The following is a 26,189-nucleotide window of genomic DNA, read 5'->3' on the forward strand; positions in this document are numbered from 1 at the left end:
TACACACATACATACATACATACATACATACATACATACATACACGCATACATGTATACATACATACATCGAGTATTATAGAGATGGAAGAAACTGGAGCTGCCTCGCGAGTATCGTTCGCAAAGAAGAAAATTAAATCTCCATCCAATGCAACGATGTTTACGGTTTGCCCGATGTAATATGAAGATGTACGTCGAGCGTAAACCCAGTGGGGAGCCCTCGCCGCGGTCGCGACACTACGATTTTAACCGAACGCGTCCGACATCATTGTAAATATCAAGGGCTATATGGCCTCGTAAACTACCCCCTTACTAGGTCGACCAAAGTCGTCTCAATCTCACCGAGCCCTTTCTCGCCCTACAACTTAGTATATATCCTTCTCTTTCTCTGTCTCTCTGTCTCTCTCTCTCTCTCTCTCTTTCTCTCTTTCTTTCTTATGGACACGCTTGCACCCCACTGTTCGAGTTGGCGATGCACGCGACCTGTACCATGGTATGAAAGAAAGATAGAGATGGAGAGAAATAGAAAGAGTAAAAGAGAAAGAGAGAGAGATGAGATTTTCTAATGCTATAAACGACGATCCTCTCGCGTTATTTTACGTTCTCGCTCTTCTACGATCACTTCACGTGAAAATGTTTATATGGGTAGATGTCTGTATCTATATATGTTTATTTATGTATTCAGACTTGTATCTAACGTATCCTTTGTGAACATAAGCGTGAAATATTCGATGGTAATCGTTCGAGCTTCGATCATATCACATCGTTCAATGTATACTTTTCTTCTCGTTTCGATAAGAATTTCTTAAAAATATAAATAAATAAATAAATAAAAAAAGAAGAAAAAAAAATAATAAAATACGAAGTGATTTTTATGTCGATTTCTTTTGTTGTCGATCGAGACGATATCCGATTGTTCGTTTTCTTTTTATTTTTTTCTTTTTCTTTCTTATCTTTTTTTTTTTTTTTTTTTTTTAATTTTATTTCGACAAATACTTCGTTTTATACTTCGTCTCGAAAAGAGATCACGATAATAACGAATAAAATAAAAAGGGTGATAATGTTCGATAGAGCTTTTTTCTTTTATTATTGATAAACGTTCAATCATTTCTGATATCATTGTTATATATAAATTTGTTCGCGCGATATGATTCTGATTCATTATTTTTTAAAACGCAAAAGTTAGTCAAATAAAACTGGTTAGATTGGTAATATTGAAGAGAGAGAGAGAGAGAGAGAGAGAGACAGACAGACAGAAAAAAAAGAAAAAATATAAAAAAGCAAACGACATCGTGAAGTAACAATGACTAAGAAATAGTCTCTCCCACGAAACGTTAATCACACAGGATGTGTATCATATGATTCACGCGTTATATCGATCGCGTGATAGATACTCACTTAGCTACTACTTTTAATAATAAAAACCGAGGAGATGTTCTATTCGCTTATGGTTCAACGTGACCTGGCATTTTCTCACGGTACGAAAAAACTCGTCGTATCATCGACAGTAAGTAAGTAAGTAAGTAAGTAAGTAAGGTAAGAATATATCTATCCGAACAACTGAGTGTCCTGAGCACCACTGAGCTTATAATCAGTTGCGAGCTGACTATCGTATTTGGTCGTGAAAAATAAAATCTTTCGCGCGAGCGAACGTACGAACATACGAACGTACGAACGAACGAATGAACGAACGTACGAACGAACGAATGAACGAACGAACGAACGAACGAACGAACGAACGGTCGGTACGTCTTAATGAGCCCACGGCTTCTACCCATAAGCTACGTCTTACTCTATAGCCGGGCACGACCTCATAAACAACACCATACTCGGCCGTAGAGAGTCGTCTCAATCTACCGAGCCAAGCTTTTAGGGTTGCCACGGAGAAAAAGAATAAAATGAAGAAGAAGAAGAAGAAGAAGACGAAGAAGAGAGAGAGAGAGAGGGAACTTTTTTTCTCCTTTCTAATTTCTCCTTCGAGCCATCGAACGATATTTTCTCGTATGTACTTACAATGTACATTATAGTCCATGATGTTACTACTACACGGTTGACCGGAAACGTGAGAACGGTCGCGCCATTATTTTAATAACGATGACGCGTAAGGTAATGATCAAAAAAAAAAAAAGAAGATAAAAAAAGAAAAGAAGAGACGAATAAAAATCGACTTCGAACTCGTAACACGTAGTCGATGACGAATCAATTGAGATCAAACGATAATTCGTTATAATTAACGAGCTCTTTGTCTCACATTTACAATATTATAGTATTTTATATATGTAAGTGACCCGGACTGGATTCCATCTTGTATCCTATAAACCAACGGACGAGACTTTTCTTTTCTTCTTTTGAACACCACAAATACCGACGTCTCGAAGCGAGAAAGGAACTTAACCTCGCGCATAATCGCGCGCTCGGATCGACGAATTAGCATTCGGTGGCTCTCGTTTTTCGGCCGACTTTTAAAAGAACCGGGAACTCACTTTACGGAACATTCGTCTTAATTAACCGGCCCGATAGCTTCGACGTGTTAAAGCTTTTTCTTCGTAGTTATGGACACGAGTTGAACGAGAAGAGAGTGTCGAGAGTTTTCGATGGAAACGAAACGAAACGAAACGAAAAAAGAAGAAGAAGAAAAAAAAAAAAGAAACAAGAAAAAGAACGAAACAAGAAAAAATGAGAAGAAATAAAAAAAAATTAATAACAATAATAAAATGTCGTGTTTCTTACGTTTCCAAATGATCTATGATTCATGAAAGAAGAATCACCGAAGAACTTCCTTTTGGACGCGTAATAAAATGACTGGATGGGCAAAAAAAAAAACAGAAAGAGAGAAAGAAAGAAAGAAAGAAAAAAAGGACAGAGATAAAGCGACGAAGAAAAGGATAGTAGATTAATAAGGCGTATTCCAAGGTACTATCCTTACGCAATATGATTTAATTCGTGACACCGATCGCCTATAAATTTTATCGAGAATATAATCGTAGTAGCGTGGCGTGCGCGAGCTATCGTGGACCGGGGAGATGTAAGAAGTTTAACTAAGAAACGACGTTTCTATTTGTCGTTGATTTATCGGCGACGATACGTTGGAATTTTAGATTTTGTCCCTTCTATCTATCTTTCTTTCTCTAACTATCTCTGAACGTTGCTCATCGATCGATCTCTTCCTTCCTTGAAACTTTTTCTTTTCTCGATTCTCCGTTTCGATATCAATCCGAGAGCACGTGTATTTATAAAAAGATTACTTTTGGACTTCAAAAAAAAGAAGGAAATATAAATATATATATATATATATATATATATATATATATATATACACACACACACACACACACATATACCTATGTATATATGTGTGTACGTATATATATTCTATATAAGATTTTTAGATTATTCTACACGTGTCAAATTTTTTTGAATATATTACACGTAATGATTCAAAAAAAGTTTACCTAAATATATATATATATATATATATATATATATCCATATACATATATACATATATATGAAATTTCTCATACTCCTCTTTAATCCATCGTATTCGAATAAACCATATAAACGTAATTGATGCATGCCAAGAGGGAAAAGAGGTAAGAAAAAAGTGGTAAGAGACATTCAGCTGTAACGGAATGATGCACGATCGTGTATATGGAACGAGGCGAGACAGTGGCCGTAACTTCGCGGCTAATTAAAAAATATGAATTCAACGAGAGAGTCGTTTCGATAGAAAGGGGGAACGCACAGGTAGGGGGTGATTTGCGTACGAGCGACGAAACGACGAAACGACACTGGTCATATTTTCTTATTCTTTTTTTTTCTTTCTCTCTCTCTCTCTCTCTCTCTCTCTCTCTCTCTCTCTTTCTCTCTCTCTCTTTCTCAAATTCGCCGGAAGACAAACGGAGAAACTTTCTACGATACTCGCGCGTGCGTTCGCGCTCGCGCCTTTTGCGTGGGTGGGCGAAATTGGGTCTGGCCGTTTTCTTTTCTGGACGCTCGCTTAAATTGCCCTCCTCGTGATAAAATAAATAAAGACGATGGGATTGGTAAGCGCGTACGTCTAATTTATATTCGTATAAATGCGAATTATATTGGACCTGCGCTAAGGATTTAAGAAAAATGAATATATGCATTACATAAATAATGCGAAATAGCCATGGCGCGAGTATCAAACCACAATATTCTGTGATCCTTCCTTTCCCACCACGTTTCAAGATATCTCTTCTGAGCCGCTGAATTACGTCAACCACGTGAGGAATTCTCAATTCTTACGATTAAAACTCGTCCTCGGAGCGAATAAAACGAATATTTCGATGTAACTTTTTAATTTCGTTATGCGATTTCGATTATATAGCAGGTAATATAAGAAGTTCTCCTATCGATCGAAATTCGTATTTGAATTCGACGGTGACTATTTTTTTTTTTCTTTTTTTTTTTCTTTTTTTTTTTTATGTAAGAGAACCTATCAGAATAAGAAATAAGATTAAAATAATGTATTGTATTCGACGTTGTTATTACATTCTTTTTTCTTTCGTTTTTTTCTTGTTCTTCCATTTTTTTTTCTCTTTTAATAGTTCCTTCTAATCTCTCGAATTTCGAATTTATTTACGTTTACACCTTTTATGATAATAATAATAATAATAAAAAAAAAAAAAAAAAAAAAAGAGAGGAAGAGAAAAGAAAACGGAAACGGAGAAAAGAAATAAAAAGTAGGTTTCTTTCTCGAAGGTCAACTTAATTGCTGATCAAAGTCCTTCTCTCTTCCCATTGACGTAACAAGTTGAATCTTTAAGAAGATCTTTGAGAGATCTATCTCTTCTTTTTCTTACATACCCATAGGTACATACCTGTCGCGAAACCGAGAAGAACGGAAATCGATCTTTACGTGAAGTCGATCGATCGATCGGGATCGAAGTGCACTCGCGATAAATTTCCCTCATCTTTACGAGGCCGTGTCTCTCGTTCGATATCTCTTCTCCATCGGTCATTCCAAGATCTCTGTACGGGATAACATTGTCCACTTGTCTTTTCTCCTTTTTCTATCTCTTTCACACGTCACGTTCTGCATTTAAAATCTGTTCTTTTTCTAGAAACTTTTTCAAGCTGATTTATTGTTAGATCTAGACATTTAAACCTCTCTATATCTTTCACCTGTACTTATTTCTTTCGTTTCGGACTTTAATTAGTAGTTATTACCTTCGAAGCATTTTTAATTTTAATATATTCATCCCTTTTATGAATTGTAAATTTATATTTAATTCACTTTTAATTATCTGTAAATATTTAAAATTGCTAGCTTTATTAATTTTATTCATATTTAATTAATAACCTATTTTATGCTGAGCATGGGAAAAATTCTTGGAAATTAAGCGGCTCGCGACGATCGAGGATTTGAATTTACGATAGTAGATTCGATTTGCTATGCATCTCTGTTCGATCCTTTTTTTTTTCTTTTTTCTGTTTCCTTTTCTTTTTTTCTTTCTTTTTTTTTTTTTTTTTTTTTTTTTTTTTTTTTTTTTTTTTTTTTTTTATTATTTTCTTCTTCTTTTCGTAAGGAATTTTATTAATAATCAACAGTTTGTATGCTTTACACACTTACAATAAAATATATGAAAGTACGTAATACATAACAAAGTAGAATTATATTGCCTAGTCGCCGCTTAACTTAATAAGCTCAATCTATTTAAATTGAATAATAAAATTAAAATTTTAAATCGATAATCACGTCTTGTTTTATATTCAGATTCGGTTTATATCACTTAATAAGGCGTGAATATTATTCACAATTTTTTAATTATACAGTCATTGAGGTATCGTTGAACCTATAGAAAATATTCTTCTTTTTTTTTGTGGTTGTAGCATCTTATATACTACATAAGAAAGATTAAATAATACTAATTTAATAACGACTACGACGACGATGATTAAATAATGATAATAATTGTATGCATTTTCTTATTACGTGATAATAGCTCTTTTAATAACGATCACGATTAACAATATTCTTCTGAATTCGATCTCTTATAATAATTGAAAACAATCAACTTGTTAAACAGCGTTGAATTAAAAGGATCACGAATATAATTTTCTTTCTCTCTGATACTTCATAATTTCACGAAATCGATTGGTTTGACTTTACAAGAGATACTCTTAGACAAATATCACCGTTCGAAAATACCGAAAATAGACGATACCACGAAGAGAAAGTAAGTACGTCGATAGAGCATAACTCATGAATACGATGAATCTTATCGACTCACCAATGGCAAGAAAGTCCGATCAAGATCGCCAAGATCGGATAATACTTTCGCCGCAGCAAGCCGATTTTTCCCTGCGACATCAATTGGACCGCCGTCGGCGTGCTTTGCATTTTCTTTTCGTGGTATAGATATTTACACACACATGTATATATGTATACATACATATATATATATATACATAAGGTATATAAGAGAAGAGGACACATGAATCGAACGATCTATAGAAACAGCAGCGATCGGAGGCACACGCGAATCGGTATGAATTATTCGATCGGCTCTCGATCTCGACGGTGAACCGTTCGACTGTGAGAATTGCCGCTCTCTCTCTCTCTCTCTTTCTCTCTTTCATTCTCTTTCTCTATCTCTCTATCTCTACCTATCTCTTTCTCTTTCTATAACGTACGATTATGCGGGATAACCGAATGACTTCATTCGAGCGTGTCAGTGCTTGTGGAGAAAATCAAAAATCACGATGAATCGTGAGATCACGGATATCCCAAAGCATTTTCCATCTATTTACGTTGAATTTATAAACACCGGAAAGTTATTTCTTTTCCACAGTTATACTCGTACGTACTTACGTCCTCTATTTATCCGCGTATTTACTATGTATTTACCTTGATTATAATTCGATTCGTTTTAACCCTAACGTTAGATAGAAATTACGTCATACGACGATATTACGAGAATCTATTAAATCTACGATGCATCGGTGGGAGAAGGAGAGAGAGAGAGAGAGAGAGAGAGAGAGAGAGAGAGAGAGAGAGAGAGAGAGAGACCTTCCTCTTATTACGATAATAATAATTAAGACTATCATCGATAGATATTCATACACACAAATATATAGATATACATATATAAAGATAGGTAAGTATATATCCTAACGGTAGGAGATATGTACAGGATGGAATTAATCGATTTATTAAGGAGTAATCGAGTAACTCAACGAGTTCCTGAAAATCTACTCGATACTCTTCGCTAACTCGTTGGCAAGATCTTCAAAAGAAGAAGATAAACCTATGTAAACGATTCGTACCTTCTACTATCGTGCTCGTTATCGTTCTCATTAGTACGATAATCGTCAATTATCGAGATAACACCTAAAGTATATCTCTCGTATCGGTCTATAGATAGGTAATTTTCATCGATAACCTTTTTAAACGTCTTAGATTCATTGCTTCCTCGAACGGTAAGAGGTAAGAACGGGGAATTCGCGCGAGTCTCTCGCTCTCTCGTGAAAGGCGAAACTGGTGCGAGTGACCTCTCGATTTTGTAACGTGAGAATTGAAAGCACCGAGATGAGAGAGACAGAGAGAGAGAGAGAGAGAGAACGAGATAGAGTAAGAAATAACAAGAAAGATCAACGCGTTTCTATTGATACGAATAACAAACATGAAGAGTGAAAAAGTGAGAGAGAGAAAGAGAGAAAGAGAAAGAGAGAAAGAGAAAAAGAGTAATGACATTAAGTGTCGTTTTAGAGACGATGAAGGACTACACACGAAACTGGCTGGATGAATGGTAAATGGGGAGCAAGAGAAGGATATGAAGAGGATGAAAAAGAAAAAGAAATACAGAGAGAGAGAGAGAGAGAGAGACAGACACGATTTCTCAGATCTTCTCCGGTAGTATGCTCCGGATGCCGCCGCGAGCATCCGACTATCTCTTGATTAATGTAACACGGTGGATACCGTAGCGTTGATTATTTACGCGTCACCGTAGTCTGCGTGGGATGTAGCGAGACGCAACTCGCGAGAGACAGTCTCGTAATCAATTTTAACGATCGCCTTAAATAACGAGCCAGGCCAGGCCAGACCAGACCAGACCAGACCAGGCGAGATCAGACCAGGCCAAGCCAACTCGAGCCAACTCGAGCCAAACCAAGTCGTGCCATGCCGAATCGAGCTGAGTCCTCTTCTCGAGTGTTCGACCTCGGTAAGGAATACCGAAAAACCGAGTGGCCTCATGGCTCCTCCAAGAATTTATATCGCGTTCAAGATCGAGCAACTTCGTTCGTTCGTTTTCGTTCGCTTTCGTTCGGGTTCCTTTCCGAAATGTAACTCGGCCCTTTTTAATCGAGTCACGTAATGTTCCTTTTTACGTAACCATCATCGAGATAACCGATCTTTCTGCAATTAATAATAATTACAAATTTTCGAGATAAGCGTAACGAGATACTTCCCTAGGTAAGTACTCTCTTATAGGTTCACGAAACGTGGGTGAAATTGAACGAGTTATTCGACGTAAAACGAACAACCTCTCGCTATTTTCAGATAAAACGGAAATCGGAAAGATAAATTAATCGTTTGTGTATTTTCAACGATCTGATCAATTTATTAATTAGCCGAATCGTTCATCTTAAAGAAATAAATCGTCGAGCGCGTTAATTTATTTATTTACAAATCTACTAATCTTCTTCTCTTGTTTTTTTCTCTTTTTATTTTCCTCTTCGTTCTCTCAATCGAATCTTTTGAAAATAATCTGTGGAATCTCGATGGCTAAGAATAATTAATTACTCGTACGGAACGATGATAATTCGTCTTGGCTTCTCGCGCGTGTCTTCGCCACTATCATCGGCCGTATTTCATCGGGTCTATCGGTTCGAATATCGCGACTCGATTGTATATACATACCTTGAACGGTCTGCAAGAGAGCCCACCACCTTCCCTCCCACCTCACCCTCGACTTCTCCCCAGACCTCTCCCACTCTAACCCTTTTGCATCGGCCCTGAGTCAGTCCATAATAATATCGATATTATCACCATAGTCATTATCTTTCGCCGTATACGTCCCGTTAGATTCGAATCTTCCGAACGAGGCCACCCTCCTTCCCTCTCGTTCACGCCTGATATACGCGCGAGTATAATCGTCTTGCATATATATATATATATATATATATATATATGCATATAAATACACTTAGATATATACATACAGGTATATCTCTACAGGGTGTACTTATCTTCTTAATGCGCGTGGGATTCACTTTTTTTTGTAAGGATCAATTGAGGTCACAATAACGATGCAAAAAAACAGATTCAGTATTTGCGTTACTACAGTATATCTCGTATCTATTCGATTCCCCCGGCGTTTCATAAAATTTTGTTAATTTTAATTTTCTGCCAAACGTTACGAGATTACTTCTTCATTTTTTATTTAGAAATATTTTCATCGATAATCGTATCGGCAATTGCGATAAACCTTTCCGCAAGATAAATTTTCATAAGTTTTTTAAACGTTGATTAATAATTATCGTAAAATAACGTTATTAGCACGTCGTTAACAGCCGAATAAAGTTTAAATTTTAGATCATTTTATTGGGACGTTACGTTACCATTGCTTTTAAAATAGATATCCCGAGATAAGTGGCCCATAATTGGCGATTGATAATTATAATAATTATTCTCGAAAGAATATTAAACGTCGAAGCGTGGAAGGTCTCTCGAGTGAAAACGATAAGATGATACCTGTATACAAAAATTTACGTCACGTTCTTCGCTTTAATAAAAGCAGAATTCCTCTTCTCTCTCTCTCTCTCTCTCTCTCTCTCTCTCTCTCTCTCTCTCTCTCTGCCTGTTTCTTCAACCTTTTTTGTAATTTTTATTTCGATTTGGAGCATCTCCTATCTCCCTCTCGTTCTCCTTCTTATTCTCTCGAGTTTCGTGGCAGTGCGCTGTCGCCGAAGTTCGGAGTTCGGGATTCTTAATTGTGCTGCTTTACGAGGCACTCTTCGAGTCCGTCGGTGGATTACGGGCGTAATTTACGGCTCGTAAAGTACGAAGAGTAAGAGGACAGTCTCCGATTTCGGTTTGACGACCGGACGTGAGCTCGAACGGGTGACCGGCCAAGGAAAGAGAGCGAATCTCACCGATCTCTCTTTCTATCTATCTCTCTTTTTCTCTCTCTCTCTCTCTCTCTTTTTCTTTTCTCTCTATCTCTTTTCCTCTCTCATAAATATGCACGCACGTAATTCACAAGCGATCGGAGGATAGTGGGAGGGAAAGATATTCCAGAAACGTCGTTGGATCATCGATCAGACGTTGAACATCGAAGAAGAAGCTTCGATAACTCGCTTCGCGTTTCGTAACGCCGAGAGAATTCGTTTTCGAGCGAATCTTCTTCTCTTCTCTCTTCTCTCGTCTCTCTTTCTCTTAAAGAGGATCGTCCGATGTCGCAAGACACTCGACGTTATTTTCGACCTTAAGAGAGCTCGACCGAGAGCTCTACACCTGCACGACCGAGTCGTCCGTCGAAGGTTTACGACGATACCAGCGAATATCCGAGACATTTTATGGCGTAGATCTCACCGATAAAAAAGGGGAAATTATCGGCGGAGGAGTTCGTGGAACGCTTTAGGCGCGGTAGCTCACGGAAGCTGAGCTTTCCTTCGAGAAAGAAGAGAAGACTATACGCGTTCGAGAGAGTCGTAGAAAGCAAGAGAAAGAGAGAGAGAGAGAGAGAGAGAAAGAGATAGGCATATATTCGCCGTTTTTTCCGTTAGCTCAGTCGAAACTTATAACGTTCGAACGAATCGAGATCATATCGACAGGTATGCATGTGCGTACGTAGAAATATAAATAAAAAATTTTCTACTTAGGAAACTGGATTGGTATTCCTTAAGAAAAAGAAAAGAGAAAGAAAAAAAAAACAAAACAAAAAGATCTTGTCCCGTTGGTATCGATCGAGAGATAAGAAATTAATCTGATAATCGATGTATCACGATCGATGTATAAATACGAGTTCGACGAACGACGATAATACCAAACGAAAAATAAGTTAGCCTTGCGAAACTTGAAGAATTAATGAATTCGATTCGGAATTCCTATCGCAGATCTCAATAATTTCTATATATAAATGATATTTTATTGGAACGTTTCGATTAACCAGTTCGTAAATGTAACGTCGCCGACTTTGGCCCGTCTTTTTCAACGAAGCAACGATCACGATGACGAGTCGAAATGAGCTGGAATAAGAGAATAAAAGAAAGAAAAAAAGAAAGAAATATAGAGATAAATAAAGAGAGAAAAAGACAGAAAGAGAAAGAGAGAGAGAGAGAGAGAGAAAGGTACGAGGTGAACTACTTGCTTTTTATTCGGCGCGTCTTCTGGCCCCGGGCAGCTGCCATTATTACGCGTACAATTAGCGAGGCTCTCGTTTGGCACGATTAACGAGCGATTTGCGCGTAACGACGTCGATTTTTCTGCCAGTGAAATCGTCACGGTGTACCGATACCGATCGTTCTCCTCCACCTCTCTCCCACCTCCTCCTCCTCCTCCTCCTCCTCCTCCTCCTCCTCCTCTTGAATCTTCTTCTTTACGAATGAACAAACACGATTCCACGAAGGATACGTAACCTTCGTCGCGACGAGTCGCGTCAAGTCGATTTGATTCGATTCGATCGGGCCCGCGCGAAATCGTCGTATTTCTTCTCTCACGATTGAGAAAACTTTCGCAAGGCATCCTTCGTAAAACGAATACGAAGCTGTTCCGACGACGACGAAGATGATTCGAGTCATGATGAGAACGATAGCTCGAGTTTACGGTTGATCGTTGGATTTTAAGAGAGAGAAAGGATTCGATAATTATCGACGATCCAGATAAAATGATGGAAAAGTTAGATATTCAAAATTGAAAATCAGTTACGAGAGAGGGAGAGAGAGTAATCTTCCAGATGATTTCACAAGTTTCTCTCTCTCTCTCTCTCTCTCTCTTTCCATCCGTTTATCCGTCCATCTAGATGTCTATTTCTGTCGATCTTACTGTCCGTCCAGATTGGTCTGTCTGTCTGTCTATCTGTCTGTCTATTTTCCTTCATCTCTGTCTCATTCCATATTTCTCACACTCTTTCCCTCTCTCTCTCTCTCTCTCTCTCTTTTTTCTCGAGGATATACGTATATCGGCATAATCGTAACCTTTCGTACACATATACGCATCTTACAACGGCGTAACATCTTGCGTTTGACTTTCTCCAATTGCGGAGCATCGCATGGTTCGCGAATAGGTGCGTTTAGAAGAGTAAATCGTCGAGTTCTCGCACTGCGTATGTATCCACATACACACACACACATATATATATATATATAATATATAATTCGATATAACGCTTTGGATTGATAGAACCACAACGTAGAAGTTGGGGTAAGCGGAGCGAGGAGAAGCAAAGAGGGATGGAGGTCAGGCAGGGAGGGGTTAGGTGCCCATTAAACTTTATTCCTCTCAACACTTGGAAAGGTACATTTCGTGGTGGTGAAGTTAACCAAAAGCCTGGAGGCATACTTCTTCGTCGAGTATATTTTACGTATGTACGTTTCTACGCACGAGTTAAGATTCTCGAGCGTAATCGACAAAATTCACTATCTATCTATCTATCTATCTACTTTTTTATTTTTTTTTCTACTTTTTCTCTCTTTCTCTTTTTTTTTTGAGAATACTCCATGGATATCATCGAATTATAACTACTTGGAGTATTATACTACTAGGACCATTCCGATTCCGAAATCATCCTCGGGGCCAAGTAAGACGATTACGTTGTTACAATCTCTCCTCTCTTTCTCTCTCTCTCTCTCTCTCTCTCTCTTTCTCTCTCCCATACACACATACACACACTGTAAACTCGCAATAAGAGTTCTCCCGATCCTCGTGTGAAAGCTAATGGAGATTCGTTCGCGTTAAAGAAGATGCGAGAAACCGAAAGGCTATCTCAAAAATTATTACCGATTTGCGCGCTCTCGATACACCGAACGCTTTCGAAATTCTTTGCGTTCTTACATTCTCGCGGTCTTCGATCTCAACAACATCTCCTTAAGAGAGCCATGTGAAGCAACGAAAATTCCTAACAATTTTTAATTGAACAAATTTTATATTTTTCTACATTTAGTACAGCACCTAACGGTGCCTAATCAATGAAACTGAAGTGCCTAATATGAGACCCCCTCCTCCCTTCCCATATAATAATATTTCCATATGGAAGTGTTGTTGCAATAACGCGGCAATGTTTTAGATATAATTGAAGCAAATAACAACATAGTCCGTTAATGAGATTACCGTTCATTCGGAAAGGATTGTATCAATAAGACGCCGATAATTAATATTTTTTCGTAAGAACATATGTATGAATAAATAAATAAATAAATAAATGACGAATATAGTAATAGAAAAGCTCTATAATTATTATCCACTCTATTACCCGATATTTAATCAAATATAAATGGAATCTGATCGTGTCGTTCGGTTCCGTTATATTAATATTATACCAATAAATTCGTAACTTATTAAAATAAATAAGAACGTCGTCCGCACGAGATTGCTGTAAACGCGGAAACGATTGTATCGATGATACGTCAATTAATTTATTAAATTCTACTTAGTAAAACTACTTAGTAAGATAGATACATACGTATCATATATATATATATATATAAATAACGAAATAATTATGATTTTTATCCTTTCTATTTGCTTATATTTAAATTCAAATTGAAGAGAACATCGGATCTCTTCGTGTGGTACGAAACTCTTTAACCCTAATACTATACCAATAAATTTCTTCCAATTGAAAATGTATAATCATGGATATTTTCAATCGAGAAATTATAACCGATATAATATAAAATAATAATAATTATTATTATTATTATAGAAATATTTACCATGCTTGCTTGCTTGCTTGTTTGTTTGTTTGTTTGTTTGTTTCGTTCGTTCGTTCGTTCGTTCTTTCGTTCATTTGTTTGGGTCACGAGGAACGAGAGAATCGACGTCTCAGTAGCGAAGGTGGTAGTCGGATCCGGTTGAATCATGCTTCTTCCTCCATGGTATATACGGGAGTCAATTGGACGGTTAGGCCGTCTTCTCTTTGGACGAAGGGAGAGCGCGAGTTGCTCTCGCGAGCTAAGCCTGAGAGCAGAGGCGCCTTCATCTTTACGACGAGGTGTCCTCGTAATTCCCGTTCCCTCTCTCTTTATTCTTCTTCTTCTTCTTCTTCTTTCTCCTTCTGCTTCTTTTACTTCTTCTTTCTCCTCTTCTTCCTCTTCTTCTTCGATACCCTTCTCAAACATCCCTCTCGCTCTTACACTTTATTTCATGACTCGCATACGGACGTACAATAACGTCGTTAAACCTCTCTATTCGCGATTAGCGAACTCTGCTAGAAAGACTATTAACGATTTGTTCTAAAATCTAATTTAGTTTCTCTAACCTACTTCTTTCATCTTTGTTTCTTATAATTCTTTTTTATATCTAACGAATAACGTAAAAAAAATATATATATATATTATATAAATAGATAGATTTTATAGATACGTATTATGTAAATTATTGCATAAGATATCGGTAATATTTCGTCTAGCGCTTTCGTGATTTAAATTTTGTCGTTTGAAACGTTACGGGTTTTTTGTTTTCGTAGAAATAAATATTGAATAACTTATGGTTCCAACAGGAAGGCTTTTTAAAAATCTAAGCGTGAGTATAGCACGAGAGTTCGGCGATAGGGTCGCGATCGCACGGCAGGAGTGAGAACAAGTGGCACTCGTTCGAATCACGCCGGAAGCGATGCTGCTAGAGAGAGAGAAAGAGAAAAAGAGAGACTTACTCTCTTCTTCTTCTTCTTCTTTTTCTTCTTCTTTACTTGCAACATAGTGCTTCGGGAAGTGCAACACGTATCTACTCTAGCAATGGTCCTTACACGCCACTCGTGAGCGTAAGTCCAACGGGACGGCGATGTTACATCGAATGTGGTCGTTCCGCGTGTGAAACGTCTCTCCTATAACCCCTCGATCTTATTTTCATTTATCACATACCCGTATAATCCGTAACTACGAAGGACTCCTCACAAACAAAAGGATATTCGAACGAAATGTTTTTGCAATTGGTTAAATACCTCTATAAACAAATCGATGCGTCATTGCTCGCGTAACAACACCGACGGTAACAGCAACGACAAGGACAACGACGACGATAACAGTAACAAAGAAAAAAACACAACGAAAGAAAAAGAAGAAGAAGAAGAAGAAGAAGAAACAGAAAAATACGAAGAAGAAGCCCAATCAAACACAAATCAGTGTCTAAAAAAGTCGAGAAAGATCGTTGCCATTTTTTTGCGCTTAGGGCAAAAGGGGTGAGAGGTCTCATTTGACTCTCACACGAGCTGGCTATTTTATTTAATCCTTGATTTACGGATGCGAATGTGGATACGACCCCCTTCTCGCGACGCATTCTCCCTTGAGAAAAAAGAGAGATAGAGAGAGAGAGAGAGAGAGAGAGAAGGAGAAAAAGGGAGAGGGAGAAAGAGGAAGAAGGAAAAGGGAGGAAGGGAAAGAGGGAGGTAGATGGTACGCTGCGGGCACACACGGGAAGATGCCTCGAAGATAAGTACCTTCAGAAGAAGTGGGGGGAGGGACCGACCGAGATGCATAACTTAACCCTACGCTCCACAGTATGTAGGGAGAATTTAATCTCCTCTTTTCTCTCTCTCTCTCTCTCTCTCTCTCTCTTTCTTTCTTTCTTTCTTTCTTTCTCTGTCTCTCTCTCTCTCTTTCTTTCTTTCTTTCTTTCTTTCTTTCTTTCTTTCTCACAGACACAACATGCAGTCGGATAAAATAAATAAATAGGACGCCTTCGAAATATGTCCCTCGTCCAACTGATATATATATAGAGCGACTACCATCTCGAAGGAATTCTCAAGATGGCCAAGAGGGATTCTCCTTTCTTACACGTTTGTCCTTTCTCTCTCTCTCTCTCTCTCTCTCTCTCTCTCTCTATTTTTCTCTCTTTTTTTCTCTCTCCTTTCTTTCTTTCTCTCTGTAAAAGATCAAGCATTCCAGACTAGCTACAACAGAGATGATACCTTCAAGTTTATTTCCACCTACACAATCGTTGATTCCAATCCGTTAAATAACGTTAATTTTGTTAAATAAATATTATCCTTTTTGATCCTGATCTCTTCGATAGATTATACGAATAAATGATACGGTTTAACTATTCAAAGGCATCGATAATCCTGTAATCGTTGTGAGACAGGCTAAGTAAGAATAATTTACTAACTTGCGAACGATGAAATTGATGTCGATGAAGGAAACGATGATTCACGCGATGATCGTGGACTGAAAGTCTCGATCGTATCTCTTCGGTTATCGTCGAAGAACATTGCGATAGCGGAAGAAACGGCTTGTTGGATGGTACGCCTGGATCGGTGGATCATCGATACTCAATACGTTGGATGAATGTGTGTGGTTGAACGATTGGGAGATGCGGCTGATGACCTAGCCACGATCGGGCCATCACGTCCTCTACGGGCTCTTGGCTATCCCCAGATCTCGCTCTATATAATTTGGAGCGCTCACGTGACCCTGAAACAACCGGGGTCAACGCTACATTTGTAATCATCGAGTCGCCGGCGCGACCTGTTCGCACGTTGTTCTCTTCGCCCGTTACCGTACGATGGTAAAGGGGGCGAGAGCTCGTGATATCTCGTGATACGATGACAACAGTCGTCGAATCGATCTATAGCTTCTACTATCGATCTTTCTTTTTTCCTCTTTCTCTGTTTTTTTTTTGTTCTTTTTTTAAAAAAAAAAAAGAAACATCACGATATCCATCGAATCGAATTTTTAAAACGTATGATACTTATGAAACGATAATTAGTATAGCTTTATGATCGTTACATAGATACATCAATGTGTAATAAAAATGTAAAGTTACAATTGTAAAGGATAAAAAATATATTAATCGCTTGTTTAAAATTTGAATAAAGATTTTCGATCGATGGTGTTAATGCTTAACACGATGATCCATCGAAAATAGCAAATGCATGCATTATACGCACACACGTACGCTTTACTAAAGTACTAGCGTATCCTGAAAATGAAGAAACTGCAGAAATTACTTTCGCTGGTTAAATCGGGAAAAAAAAGGAAAGGAAAGAGAAAAAAAAGAAAGGAAATAAAGATCGAGCGTCCCATTACCTACTCCCCCGCCTATCGAGCTCCAACTTGCGAAACGTTTGCGTCCACGCGAGTATAAGAGCACGTAATCGCAGTTTAGAGGTGAAACGCGTGTCTGGTGGCTCGAAATCTTCGGTGATTTGCGTAAATCACGACGGTAAATAATAATTTGCGAGCTTACTCGCTCGCACTCCTTTGAGCAAGTACCTACCAAGCGATAATTTAGAAACGGTTGCTATAGAACGAAGAAAGAAGAAGAAGAAGAAGCATTTACAATGAACGACGAAACATCGTCGATTACTGTAGAATCGAATGTTATATAATCTTTCTCTATCTATCTCTCCCCCTTTTTTATTTCTATCATTTTTTCTTTGAGTCTTGTGCGATGGGAACTCACGAGAATTCGTATATAATATAAAAAGAAAGAAAGAAAGAAAAAAGAAGAAGATAATTTCATCAAAATCAAATCCAAATTATTTAGTTAGTGACTGTTTGCCCTTTCGCTCCCTTTCGTATCTTTTTCATCCTTCGATCAAAATCGTTGAGAATTTCCTTCTATCTCTTTTTCTTCTTTTTTTTCTTGTTTTCTCTCTCTCTCTCTCTCTCTCTCTCTCTCTCTCTCTCTCTCTCTCTCTCTCTCTTACACACATCTGCGTTACATTAAAACATAGTTATCGATCGTTCCGTCTCATTCAAGATTTCCACCGTGTTTAAAAGTGTTTATGAGAAAGACAAAGAAAGAGAAAAAAAAGAGAAGGAGAAAGAGAAAGAGAGAAGAGGGTGTCGTAACATAGCCTGGCAGATGGTGATCCGACAAACGCGAGGAAGGTACCCAACGAAGATTAGATCGATTTTTCATGGCTCTAAGAAAATCGCTCTCGACTACTACACTCGGCTAACAAGCGCCAGATGCAAATCGGACCGCGGTCGAGCGCATATTCGTTTCTTAACGGGTGGGCTCTACGAGATAATGCCTCCTCCTCGACTCACTCACTCTCTCTCTGTTTCTCTCTCTCTCTCTCTCTCTCTCTCTCTCTCTCTCATTCTCTCTCTCATTCTCTCGATCTTTTTTCTCTTTCTCTTTCTTCCCGGTGAGAATGAAACCTAGAAACGGTGCCTCTTGCAAGACGAGATCAAGCGCGAATCTGGCAAGGCCGGAGAGACGTGAATTAAATCCCTGGAACGATACGGTGGTCACGAACTAGACGAACCCCGTGAACGCTAACTTCTATCTACGTTTACGGTTTACGGTGTATGAGATATACTTGTGCGAGAGTTCCTTTTCTCTCTCTCTCTCTCTCTCTCTCTCTTTCTTTCTCTCTTTTCTTTCTCTTACCATTTTCAGAAGAGAGAAAGAGAAAGAGAGGGATGGAGAGAGTAAGAATTTTTCATCGTTACATCAGATTATACCTGACATATACCCCGTTTTGCCGTGAACAACAACACATATTCGATGCTTCTCCAAGTATTTTCTCGATCGTGCCACGAAACGATACATACTTACTTACTTAACATTACTTACTTACTTACTTACTTACTTCGACTTGGTATATAAATACGTATACTATTTCTACCTTAGAATGACTGTATCTTTTTCTTTTTTCTTTTTTTTTTTTATTTATTTCTTTTACAAGATCGGAAGCAAAAAGTTTGTGTTTCGTAAAACGAGGAGCAACGTGTCGTTATGATCACGATTACAATATAATCCGAAAGTCGTCGTGGTAAATCGAACCATCGTCGGTGCAGCAAATTCAAAGCAGTTAGGTTACGTACGTTCTCTCTTTCTCTCTCTCTCTCTCTCTCTCTCTCTCTCTTTCTTTATGTTCGACGTTCTGTATGGAAATATAATATTCCTTATCGACGACACGACTTTGCACAAGTTCCATCGCTAACAAGTCGAGCTACTTAGAAGAAACACGTCGCCTTTGGATGTCACGCAAAATGCTTCGTCACGGCTCGACAACGGTTAAAGCGTGCGAATGCAAATGCGCGATCAAAGTGTGTACACGCTTCGAACCCTCTTCTACTTCTACTTCTACTTCTACTACTTCTACTACTTCTTCTTCTTCTTCTTCTACTTCTTCTTGTTTTTCTTCTTCTTCTTTCTTTATCTTCTTCTCTACTTCTTAACGACTACACACGCTACGATGCTTTCTATACTAACGAGAAATGAAACGATTAGTTACGACGATGATATTTCATGTAGGTACATCATACCTCGTACGTAACTAGATCGAGAACTAATTCATCTAATAAAAATTATATCGATCGATTTTTCTTTTCTTTTCTCTTCTCTTCTTTTTCTTTTCTCTTCACGAGCTTGACAAGATTATCCAAGAATATTTTTTTATAATCTATAAATGATTTATAATAAGAAATTATTTATTTGTTTTCGAAAAGGACTATTTAGAATTTCCCGTTAAGAAAACTCAATTATTTATTTATTACTTTCTAAGAATGTTATATGCGAGTACAAACGTTCGAATAGGAAGCCTTTTAGATTCTATTCGCGTTCAACTTACGACTACTCCTTTATATTCTCTTTCTCTTTTTCTCTCTTTCTCTCTCTCTCTCTCTCTCTTTCTCTCTGTTGAAACGATAAATCAGAACGATCTGGCAAATGTTCTCGTATTGGACGAGGGTGTACGTACACTTGGCCGATACATCGGTCAAGCTGTTTCATATAAATCGATTTCGATCGTCGCTCGAAAGGGAACTCGTAAGTCGTGGCGCACGGCCAGCGACGATACGAATCAGCCGCGATGTAATATTTAGCGGATCGACGCTCCCCATATGCCGCCACTCACGTACTTGGATATACACATATACGATATATGTGTATACATATATATATATGTATATGTATGTATGTATGAACGCGGTGAATCGTTTATAGTGGAAGAGAAAGGAAGAGAGGAAGAAATAAAAAAGAGAGAAAGAGAGAGAGAGAGAGAGTTGGCACGATGCCCGAGAAATTTCTGAATTCTTCATGGATCATCCGAGAAAATTTGTTGATTCGATTATTATTTATAAATTTTCTTTTTTATGAACAATCGATTGAAACTAGATATTACTTTCTTTTCTTCTTTCCTTTTCTTTTTTCTTTTCTTTTCTTTTCTTTTTTTTTTTTTTTGTATTAAATTACTTCTAAAGTTTAGATGATCTTAAGCTGAAGTTTTAATTTAGCGTTCTTGAAGTTGTTGGGAAGATTTGCATTAATCAAACATGATGTTAAAAGAAATTATTTAACGATATGTTCGATTTTAATCGGACACGCTCTTAAAACGAATCATTTAATAATAATGTAATCGACTTCTATGCGATTAGTTTCTCGATATTAGTTAGAAAAGAAAAAAAAGAAAAAGAAGGAAAAATAATGATCTACGATGTATATCTACGATGAATATTACACGAAATCGCATAAATTTCAACGTCATTATGCTGTGATTAAAACGATTTAAATAATCGCATTAATCGAGCACTGTCTTAAAACAAATCATTTAATAATAATATGATCAATTCCTAAGTGATTAGTTTCTCGATACAAGAATAGAGAAGAAAGAAAAAAAAAAAAAAAGAGAGAAAGAAAGAAGAATACTAATCTATGACGTATACTACATCTAATACTACAAATCGCATAAATTTCAACGTCGTACGGAATGATCAAGACGATTTAAATAATCGCATTAATCGAACAAGATTTTCAAATAACTCATTCAACAAAAATGTGATCGACTACTTAATGAGTTTCACAGTACAAAAATAACAAAAGAAAATAGCGATCGACGACTTGCAATAAAACTAAATACTACAACTTACAATGTTACGCGCGACGATTAAAACGAATCACTTAAGAATAATCCGATCGAGCTTTCTTAAATGCTTGCTTTCTCGATGTACGATGATAAAAAAAAAAAAAAAAAAAAGTAATAAAAAAAAAAAGGAAAAGAAAAACAGAAAAACAAGGAACAGAAATAAGAAATAAAAAGGAGAAGAAAAAAGAAGAAGAAAAGAAAAGAAAAAAAATGATCTACGTATATACTATAACTAAATACTACAAATCCCATAAGTTTTCAACGTTATAAGCAATGATCGGTCGCACGTGGTTGCGCCGGCAAACGTAGCTCGCAATTTATTAGGCGATAAAGAAGGTTCGCACGAAGGAGAGAGCGGCATGCGTTCAGATAAAAGATGCACCTAAAGAGAGGCGGCGGCGGCGTCGAGTCTTCTGACATTGCTCCTTGGAACTTTCCTTGTCCTCTTCCTCCTGTTCGACGTCGTGTCGTTGTCGGTGTCGTCGTTGTCGTCATCGTCGTCGTCGGCATCGAACACGATCGATAATCGAAACCGGAAAAGAAGGTATAGCGATCGCCGCCGCCACGATCGCGTCAGATCGAGACCGCCGCAATAGTAACGTTGCCAAGAAAAACTAGTAGCGGTTCCATAGATCTCTCTTTCTCTTTCTCTCGTACACTCTCTTTCCTTTTTTCTTTTATTTATCCTTAACTCTTTCTTTCTTCTCTTTTCTCCGTCTATCCTTGCCGCCAACTTATCCTCCTACCATCGTGATAACAATCGGCTTTCTTTACGTATCTTTGTATTTTTCATCTCACCTCCGAAGGATCTCATTGAATTTCTCTTTCTTTCTCTCTCTCTCTCTTTTTCTCTCTTTTTCTCTCTTTACCTATCTATCTATCTTCTATCAGGTCTCTATTTATTCTTTTTCTTTTTTTTCTATTCCTTTCAAGTCTTATATAAATTCATCCAGTCTCTCTCTCTCTCTCTCTCTCTCTCTCTCCCCCTCTCTTCCTCTTTCTCTTTATATCTGTTCTTTCTCTCTTTAACTTAACATTACTTTTCATTCATATCGAATTATCTTGTCGCAAGATCTTATCCTCGAGATCGGACATTTTAATTGTTGCAATTAAAAAATAAGAAAAGAGAGAAAGAGAGGGACAGAGAATGAACAAAATGAGAAAAGGAAAGGAAAGGAAAGGAAAGGAGCGGAGCAAAAAGGAAAGCAAAAAAAAGGAAAAAGAAAGAGACAAAAACAAAAGAGAAATAAACAAACGAAAAGGAAAGGAAAGGGAGAGAGGGAGAAAAAAAAAGAACAAAACGATATTCCACCCCGTTGGGTCTATTCGTTCGCTTCTTTCTCTTCCTCGCTCCATCCTCCTCTATCCTTCTTCTTCTCTTTTCTCTGTTCTTCGTTCCACCGACTAATAAGCCGCTGCCTCTGGACATTAAAGCTCGTATTACACGCCGGTCCCGTCGGTAATTGGACGCGCGTTGCCAGCCAGTGAGACGGTATAAGTACCGACAGCAAGCCGACGCAGGTCCTTCTTTTTCTATCTTTCTCTTTCTCTTTCTCTTTCTCTTTCTCTTTCTCTCTTTCTCTTGGTTGCACTCAGAGCAGAATACCTATACTATACAACACGCGTGCACACTACTTCCTCCGGCTGACGCGTTTCCATCGCGGCGACGAAAAGCGAATCGAGAGTGCGAGACCGTTCGCGCCGACAAAGCATGTCCTCCCTCCGTTTCAACGCTTCGAGACTAACGGATGTTATATGAGGGATTTCTTAGGTACTGGGAGGGGATAAGAAAGGGACAGGGAAAAGCAGGTGCCGAGGAGTTGACGCGACCTTTGAACTTAGCTTTCCTATTACGAGATCTTTTGAGTCTTGATCGACTCTCTCTCTCTCTTTTTTTTTTTTGTTCCTTTTTTTTTGTCTTGAGAGAAAGATGAAAGAAGAGAAAAAAAAATATTTCGTCTTGTTAATACTCGATCAATATCTTTCTTCGTCCTTTGTACACTTCGATGATTTTCTTATTATGCGCTCGATCAAAAAAAAAAAAAATGTTCGTATTTTTTATTATTTCTCGCCAGGTGAAATTATCGGCTGTTCATTCGGAGTTTTCCATTTTTGCTTTTGTTCTGTTCATCTACGCGATATAAGAAATATTTTTGTTTTTAAATGAAAAAAAAAAATAAATAAATAAAAATAATAAATAAACAAATAAAAATAAATAGAATAAAATAAAATAAAAACGCGATAGACTTTTTCTGCGAATAAATATATTGTATCTAATACACGTCGGTATTAATCAGCCATCATTGAAACTCGTCCCATAAAAAAATTTAATTCCACGTACTTCAATGATTAAATACCAATCACATATTATTTTTTAAGAGTCATTTCTTCGTCGACTTTCTTTTTCCGACCACGGTTTCATTCGCGTTTCTCGATACGTCAAATGATAAGAGGAAAGTCACAACGTATAGCTCGCGAAATATCGCGAGTATAAAATTAAAACGCTCTCGTGTTTATGGTAACGCGAGAAGTATACGTTCGATCTACGAAAGGCGCCGTGATCTCTCTCTCTCTCTCTCTCTCTCTCTCTCTCTCTCTCTCTCTCTCTCTCTCTGTTTCTTATATATATGTATACGTGTGTGTATGTAAAAAGGTAGATTTATACATATATACGAAAAACGATCGTTCGACCGTATCTCACGAGCTCAATCAACGCGAGATACAACGCCGAAATTGCGTTCATAATTGAGACGTTAAGATCGTATCGTTTTAGGGAGAGCTCACACGGTGGGAAGGCTAAAGCGAGAGAAATCGTAAGTTTTTCCGTCGGTCTTGCTTTTCGATCGAAATCTACGCCGATAAAGAAGCGCGAAAAGTCATGAAACTCGACTCGACTCGGATCACTTTCGAGATATTTCATGATCCACATCGGGACGATCAAGAGAAGAAGATATGATTTCATAAGATTCATCCTTCAAACGTATGGCGAAACGGTAGTGAAACTCGAAGAGAGAATTTCTTTCTTCTTTCTTTTTTCTTTGTTTTCTTTTACCTCTTACTCTCCCTTCCACCTACACCGCCTACTCCGTCCCGTTCTGTTTATTTTTAAATGACCGTAATATATAATCAGCTGATAGTAAATTTCTGGATGGGAAGATTTCGCAAATGAACGATGGTAACGAACGTGTTAATGGTATAATTTCGCTATTAATCTTAGGTGCTTTAGCAGGGGAAACGATATCGGTAGCTTACTTTAAACGTGTGCGTGCACTTTAGGGTTCGATTCGAACAACGAACGATGGACGAAAAGGGATACGAAGAGTATACGAAGATGCTTTTGGATGTAGCATCCTCCTACATCCAGCACGAGGTCTCTCGTGCTCGAGCTCACCCTAATTATACTCGATTCGGTCGCGATTTAGAGCCGTTATTCCCTCATCAATTTCGGTCTTATCCGAATCGTGGAGTCGAGTGCACCACCATCGTCATCACTACCACTAACACTAACGCTATCACCAATACCAACACGACTACACTAATACCGGCAACGTCGTTGCTACTAACACCATAACCAGAAGAGAAGAACTTTAAGATCCATCAGGCGACTTTCGGATTTTACGATCGCTCGTTCCAATATCGCACGACTACGACGGATAAATAATTCGATTTCGAAAGCAACCGTCGACGAAGGCGACAAGGTGGATGCTTCTTTCGGACGTTTTAACGCTCTACGTCTCGTATTTTCCGTAAGCATCCGAGATAACGAAAATGTCCATCCACTTCTCGGTTAAATAATGCGTGTTCCGAGTTAGTACGTGAGGATGTTCTTCAACGAGCTCGATCGAAAGTAGTAGATATTACGGGATACGTAAAAAAAAAAAAAAAAAAAAAAAAGAAAAGAAAAGAAAAAAGAAAAGGAAACCGAGAGTAAACATAATCGTTTAGAGATAATTGATTAATTACGACCATTCATTCTTCTACGATATAATTAATACGAAGTAAAATGCGTAGATACGTTATTTAAATTTTTTTCTCCCATTTTTATCATCGCTAAAAACGAGATAAAAGAGGATTGTACGGATATCCTGTTTCTTTTTTTTGGGGGGGGGGTGGTGGTGGTGGGAATCTTTCTTTTCTTCTTTTTTTTCGTCGAAGTAACACTAGAAGTCGAATTGAAGAAAAATTTTATAAAGACCACCGAGAACAAATTGCGACAAATATTCGTGGGTAATACGATGGCTACCATGAAGATATTAAGTGTGTACCATATCCTCGATATATATATATATATATATATATATATATATATATATATATCCAGCCATTAAGATTTGCGAATCATCCGTCGTTCGTCCGACGTAATTACGTTCGCGATTTCGCTCTCCGTTATGTTGCCATCAATTTCTTCTCTTATCCGAAAAGACTCCCCCCCTCTCTCTCTCTCTCTCTCTCTCTCTTTTTCTCCTTAGGTTCCCTCTACCGATTCTGTTTAAAATGCGAAGGCGTTTTAACGCTGCGAGATCAACTCTCCTCTTGCCGAAATTCTCTTCTTCGCGCTACGGTTTTATTTATTTCAACAATAAACTCGACACCTCCGAACGTTCTTGAGCTCGTTCAAAATGAGCTCTTATTGTAAGTACATCTTTCGTACGACGTCAACGCGTGCTTCAACGATGTTCGAGCTAAGTCTTATCTCTACGACCTGCGTTACGTTCCCCTTAACGTTCTCTTATTTTCTTCTTCTTACTTTTTTTTTCTTGTCAATTTTTGTCTTTTTTTTTTTCTTTTCTCCTTTTTCTTTCCCTTTTCCTTTTTTCGTTTTCTTCTTGTCGTTGTTTTCTCTCTTTTTTTTCTTTCTTTTTCTCTCTGTCTCTCTCTCTCTCTTTTTTTTTCTTTTTTCTTTTATGTAATCTCTCCTGACACCACAAGAGTACGGGAATTTTCTTACGATCTCAGAAATACCATCGATTACGTATAAATGTTCCTGGATATTTATATATGATCGTGTTTGTGAATGTCTACGTGTGTACGTATGTATGTGCGTTCATTACCGATAACGTTACTTATAAATTAAACAGACACACGCATAGAGCGATTAAGATTTTAAAATTAAGATGGATTTTGAAAACAAATCTCTCTTTCTCTCTCTCTCTCTCTCTCTCTCTCTCTCTCTCTCTCTCTC

General features: G+C 37.8%; 2 long non-coding RNA genes across 3 annotated transcripts in view; one reads left to right on the forward strand and one right to left on the reverse strand.

Annotated features, from left to right (window-relative positions):
- LOC122634245 overlaps window positions 1-26,189 on the reverse strand; it is a 226,712-nt gene that overhangs the window by 56,590 nt on the left and 143,933 nt on the right. Inside the window, exon 6 of one of the 2 annotated variants that reach the window (XR_006328341.1) lies at window positions 16,294-16,598. The exons of the other annotated variant lie outside the window; for it this stretch is intronic. This is a non-coding gene — a long non-coding RNA (uncharacterized LOC122634245). The remainder of the gene's footprint in view (window positions 1-16,293; window positions 16,599-26,189) is intronic. 2 annotated transcript variants of the gene reach the window in all.
- Window positions 7,302-13,387, forward strand: LOC122634246. Its single transcript, XR_006328343.1, has 3 exons — window positions 7,302-8,191; window positions 12,373-12,769; window positions 13,256-13,387. It is a non-coding gene; the product is annotated as an uncharacterized LOC122634246 (long non-coding RNA).

The sequence above is a fragment of the Vespula pensylvanica genome, chromosome 14 (genome assembly GCF_014466175.1).
Source record: "Vespula pensylvanica isolate Volc-1 chromosome 14, ASM1446617v1, whole genome shotgun sequence".
Lineage (NCBI taxonomy): Eukaryota > Metazoa > Arthropoda > Insecta > Hymenoptera > Vespidae > Vespula > Vespula pensylvanica.